The following is a 6,308-nucleotide window of genomic DNA, read 5'->3' as shown; positions in this document are numbered from 1 at the left end:
CGAGCCGCCTTTATTTGCTGTTACGAGCATCGTGTGCCCCATACCTGCGTGACGAGCACCGCAGGGCGGCAGAGCCATCGCACTTGGCCGGGTGGCAGAGGAGGACCAGACTATTCACAGATAGCGGCCCAACGACTCCCAGAGCCGGTCGTGCGGCGCGCGAGGTCTGCTCTCATCACAAGAGGCTTTAGGGAGTGCTCAGGCAAGGGTCAGCCCGCAGCCTTCCTGGCAACACCCAGGGGAACCAGGCCACTCGCGTCTCTCGCCTTCATTTTCGACACGAGCGCCTGCGGAGGGCCACCACCCCCTCCGATTGTCAAGAGACCTCCGCACCGGCCTCTGACTTACTCTCAGAATGGACGGAAAGAGCCGGGTAAGCCTTTGAAAAGATTCGACCACGTGCCGAAAACTTTAGACTTCCGTGAGCTCTCCGGCTTGCACCGAGACCCGAAGTCGACGTGCTTAGCACCACGGGACCCCTTTCGCCTGCAGGTCCCGAGCCGCCTTTTATTTTTGTTACGAGTATCGTGTTCCCCAAACCTGGGTGACGAGCACCGCAGGGCGGCAGAGCCATCGCGCTTGTCCGGGTGGCAGAGGAGGACCAGACTATTCACAAATAGCGGCCCAACGACTCCCAGAGCCGGTCGTGCGGCAGGCGAGGTCTGCTCTCATCACAAGAGGCTTTAGGGAGTGCTCAGGCAACGGTCAGCCCGCAGCCTTCTTGGCAACACCCAAGGGAACCAGGCCACTCGCGTCTCTCGCCTTCATTTTGGACACGAGCGCCTGTGGAGGGACGGCCGGAGTCAACGTGGGGTTTGCCCGCCCTCCAATAGTGTCAAAAGACCGCCGCACAAGTCTCTGACTGACTCTTAGAACAGACAGAAAGAGTTTGTCAAATCTGTCAAAAAATTGACAAAGTGTCAAAAATTCGACTTCCAAGAGCTCTCCGGCATGCACTCATACCTGTCATTAAAGTGCTATGCCCGTGGAACCGTTTTTCGGATGCCTTTCAGAACGGTCCCGCGCCGCCATTTTGTTCTAAAAATCGTGTTCCCATATATCTCCGGGTACCCCGCCAACCTCACTGCGGAAAAACTACAAGTGGCACTGAATGGGTCTGAATTCCAAATTTGACTGCATCGGTCTGGAACTCGGTCCGGTCAAAACCGTTTGGATTTTTCTCGGTCCGGACTTCCGCGACAGACAAAGTTAAAGTTTTCGGGCTGCAGGCACAAAACGACAGCTGGCCATTTGCCGGGCTCAATTCACCCAATTCCTCCGGCACTTCGGAGCACATGTTCGGTGTAAGTTTGCGAATCTTTCCCGATGCTGCAGCATTTTCCTCCGCTGACACTTAGAATATTTTTCACACTTTGCTGAAAATTTTTCTAAGTGTTTTTTTCCAAGTTTTCCTGGTTACTGATTTCTTCTTTTTAAACATTTTTCTAAGTTTTTCTGGTTACTGATTTCTTCTTTTTAAACATTTTTCGCAGTTTGTCTGGTTACTGATTTCTTCTTTTTAAACATTTTTCGCCGTTTTTCTGGTTACTGATTTCTTCTTTTTAAACATTTTTCGCCGTTTTTCTGGTTACTGATTTCTTCTTTTTAAACATTTTTCTAAGTTTTTCTGGTTACTCATTTCTTCTTTTTAAACATTTTTCTAAGTTTTTCTGGTTACTGATTTCTTCTTTTTAAACATTTTTCTAAGTTTTTCTGGTTACTCATTTCTTCTTTTTAAACATTTTTCTAAGTTTTTCTGGTTACTCACTTCTTCTTTTTAAACATTTTTCGCCGTTTTTCTGGTTACTGATTTCTTCTTTTTAAACATTTTTCTAAGTTTTTCTGGTTACTCATTTCTTCTTTTTAAACATTTTTCTAAGTTTTTCTGGTTACTCATTTCTTCTTTTTAAACATTTTTCTAAGTTTTTCTGGTTACTGATTTCTTCTTTTAAACATTTTTCTAAGTTTTTCTGGTTACTGATTTCTTCTTTTTAAACATTTTTCTAAGTTTTCCTGGTTACTCATTTCTTCTTTTTAAACATTTTTCTAAGTTTTCCTGGTTACTCATTTCTTCTTTTTAAACATTTTTCTAAGTTTTCCTGGTTACTGATTTCTTCTTTTTAAACATTTTTCGCAGTTTTTCTGGTTACTGATTTCTTCTTTTTAAACATTTTTTCGCAGTTTGTCTGGTTACTGATTTCTTCTTTTTAAACATTTTTCGCCGTTTTTCTGGTTACTGATTTCTTCTTTTTAAACATTTTTCGCCGTTTTTCTGGTTACTGATTTCTTCTTTTTAAGCATTTTTCTAAGTTTTTCTGGTTACTCATTTCTTCTTTTTAAACATTTTTCTAAGTTTTTCTGGTTACTGATTTCTTCTTTTTAAACATTTTTCTAAGTTTTTCTGGTTACTCATTTCTTCTTTTTAAACATTTTTCTAAGTTTTTCTGGTTACTCACTTCTTCTTTTTAAACATTTTTCTAAGTTTTTCTGGTTACTGATTTCTTCTTTTTAAACATTTTTCGCCGTTTTTCTGGTTACTGATTTCTTCTTTTTAAACATTTTTCTAAGTTTTTCTGGTTACTCATTTCTTCTTTTTAAACATTTTTCTAAGTTTTTCTGGTTACTGATTTCTTCTTTTTAAACATTTTTCTAAGTTTTCCTGGTTACTGATTTCTTCTTTTTAAACATTTTTCGCAGTTTTTCTGGTTACTGATTTCTTCTTTTTAAACATTTTTCTAAGTTTTCCTGGTTACTGATTTCTTCTTTTTAAACATTTTTCGCAGTTTTTCTGGTTACTGATTTCTTCTTTTAAACATTTTTCTAAGTTTTTCTGGTTACTGATTTCTTCTTTTTAAACATTTTTCTAAGTTTTTCTGGTTACTCACTTCTTCTTTTTAAACATTTTTCTAAGTTTTCCTGGTTACTGATTTCTTCTTTTTAAACATTTTTCGCAGTTTGTCTGGTTACTGATTTCTTCTTTTTAAACATTTTTCGCAGTTTTTCTGGTTACTGATTTCTTCTTTTTAAACATTTTTCTAAGTTTTTCTGGTTACTCACTTCTTCTTTTATAACATTTTTCTAAGTTTTCCTGGTTACTGATTTCTTCTTTTTAAACATTTTTCTAAGTTTTCCTGGTTACTGATTTCTTCTTTTTAAACATTTTTCTAAGTTTTCCTGGTTACTGATTTCTTCTTTTTAAACATTTTTCTAAGTTTTCTGGTTACTCATTTCTTCTTTTTAAACATTTTTCGCAGTTTTTCTGGTTACTGATTTCTTCTTTTTAAACATTTTCCTAAGTTTTCCTGGTTACTGATTTCTTCTTTTTAAACATTTTTCTAAGTTTCCTGGTTACTCATTTCTTCTTTTTGATCATTTTTCTAAGTTTTCCTGGTTACTGATTCTTCGTTTTGAACATTTTTCTAAGTTTTCCTGGTTACTCACTTCTTCTTTTCAAACATTTTTCTTCGTTTTTCTGTTTACTCATTTAGCACTTTCAGGCACTTTCCCATCATTTCCTCGTTCCCGATTTCACCCTTTAAAACGCTTTCGGGCATTTCCCTAAGTTTTGCGGTTCACTCGTTTGGGACTCACTGACACCTTCTCTAGCTTCCCTGCTCACTTTTTTCGTACTGTTGAGAAAATTCGAACCCTTTCCTTAACTATGCCGGTTACTGACTTCACCGCTTCAGACCCTTGTCCCCGTAATGAAAGATACCATTTCCCACCGTGGGAAATGCACGAAAATCGGACTGAACACGGGGAGGCTCCCCCCTCGAAGGCGAGACCGTCGGCAGAACCGCCGGGTCAAACCCGGCCGAGCTACCCGGCTTACAAGTCTCAAAGTCGGTATGAGCAGTCACGTCCACCCCCATTCCCTTTTGGACCACTTCCCACGGTTCCAAATGCATGAAAAATCGGCCTGTACACGGGGGAGGCACCCGCCTCGAAGACGAGACCGTCGGCAGAACCGCCGGGTCAAACCCGGCTGAGCTACCCGGCTCGGAAGCGCCAAAGTCGGGTTGAGCAGTCACATTCACTCCCATCGACGTTTGGACCACTTCCCACGGTTCGAAATGCACGGAAATCGGCCTGTACACGGGGGAGGCACCCGCCTCGAAGAGGAGACTGTCGGCAGAACCGCCGGGTCAAACCCGGCTGTGCTAACCGGCTCGGAAGCGCCAAAGTCGGGTTGAGCAGTCACATTCACTCCCATCCCCTTTTGGGCAACTTCCCACGGTTGGAAATGCATGGAAATCGGACTGAACACGGGGGAGGCTCCCCCCTCGAAGGCGAGACCGTCGGCAGAACCGCAGGATCAAACCCGGCTGAGCTACCCGGCTTACAAGTCTCAAAGTCGGTATGAGCAGACACGTCCACCCCCATTCCCTTTTGGACCACTTCCCACGGTTCGAAATGCATGAAAATCGGCCTGTATACGGGGGAGGCACCCGCCTCGAAGACGAGACCGTCGGCAGACCCGCCGGGTCAAACCCGGCTGAGCTACCCGGCTCGGAAGCGCCAAAGTCGGGTTGAGCAGTCACATTCACTCCCATCCCCTTTTGGACCACTTCCCACGGTTCGAAATGCACGAAAATCGGCCTGTACACGGGGGAGGCACCCGCCTCGAAGACGAGACCGTCGGCAGAACCGCCGGAACAAACCCGGCTGAGCTACCCGGCTTACAAGTCTCAAAGTCGGTATGAGCAGACACGTCCACCCCCATTCCCTTTTGGACCACTTCCCACGGTTCGAATGCATGAAAATCGGCCTGTATACGGGGGAGGCACCCGCCTCGAAGACGAGACCGTCGGCAGACCCGCCGGGTCAAACCCGGCTGAGCTACCCGGCTCGGAAGCGCCAAAGTCGGGTTGAGCAGTCACATTCACTCCCATCCCCTTTTGAACCTCTTCCCACCGTTGGAAATGCACGAAAATCGGCCTGTACACGGGGGAGGCTCCCCCCTCGAAGGCGAGACCGTCGGCAGAACCGCCGGGGTCAAACCCGGCTGAGCTACCCGGCTTACAAGTCTCGAAGTCGGGTTGAGCAGTCACATTCACTCCCATCGACTTTTGGGCAACTTCCCACCGTTGCAAATGCATGAAAATCGGCCTGTACACGGGGGAGGCACCCGCCTCGAAGTCGAGACCGTCGGCAGAACCGCCGGGTCCAACCCGCTGAGCTACCCGGCTTACAAGTCTCAAAGCCGGGTTGGGCAGTCACGTTCACCCCCATTCCCTTTTGGATCACTTCCCACGGTTCGAAATGCACGAAAACCGGCCTGTACACGGGGGAGGGTCCGCCCTCGAAGGCGAGACCGTCGGCAGAACCGCCGGGTCAAACCTGGCTGAGCTACCCGGCTTACAAGTCTCAAAGTCGGGTTGAGCAGTCACGTTCACTCCCATCGACTTTTAGACCACTTCCCACGGTTCGAAATGCACGAAAATCGGCCTGTACACGGGGGAGGCACCCGCCTCGAAGACGAGACCGTCGGCAGAACCGCCGGGTCAAACCCGGCCGAGCTACCCGGGTTAGAAGCCTCAGAGTCGGGTTGAGGCAGTCACGTTCACTCCCATCGACTTTTAGACCACTTCCCACACTTCCCACGGTTGGAAATGCACGAAAATCGGCCTGTACACGGGGGGTGGCATCCGCCTCGAAGACGAGACCGTCGGCAGAACCGCCGGGTCAAACCCGGCTGAGCTACCCGGCTTACAAGTCTCAAAGTCGGGTTGAGCAGTCACATTCACTCCCATCGACTTTTGGGCAACTTCCCACGGTTCGAAATGCACAAGATTCGGCCTGAACACGGGGGACGCTCCCCCCTCGAAGGCGAGACCGTCGGCAGAACCGCCGGGTCAAACCCGGCTGAGCTACCCGGCTCGGAAGCGCCAAAGTCGGTATGAGCAGTCACGTTCACTCCCATCCCCTTTTGGACCGCTTCCCACGGTACGAAATGCATGAAAATCGGCCTGTACACGGGGGAGGCACCCGCCTCGAAGACGAGACCGTCGGCAGAACCGCCGGGTCAAACCCGGCTGAGCTACCCGGCTTACAAGTCTCAAAGTCGGGTTGAGCAGTCACATTCACTCCCATCGACTTTTGGGCAACTTCCCACGGTTCGAAATGCACAAAATTCGGCCTGAACACGGGGGACGCTCCCCCCTCGAAGGCGAGACCGTCGGCAGAACCGCCGGGTCAAACCCGGCTGAGCTACCCGGCTTAAAAGTCTCAAAGTCGGTATGAGCAGTCACATTCACCCCCATTCCCTTTGACTACCACTTCCACGGTTGGAAATGCATGAAAATCGG

Source organism: Chiloscyllium punctatum, unplaced genomic scaffold, assembly GCF_047496795.1.
Source record: "Chiloscyllium punctatum isolate Juve2018m unplaced genomic scaffold, sChiPun1.3 scaffold_796, whole genome shotgun sequence".
Lineage (NCBI taxonomy): Eukaryota > Metazoa > Chordata > Chondrichthyes > Orectolobiformes > Hemiscylliidae > Chiloscyllium > Chiloscyllium punctatum.
This window is presented reverse-complemented; position numbering follows the sequence as displayed.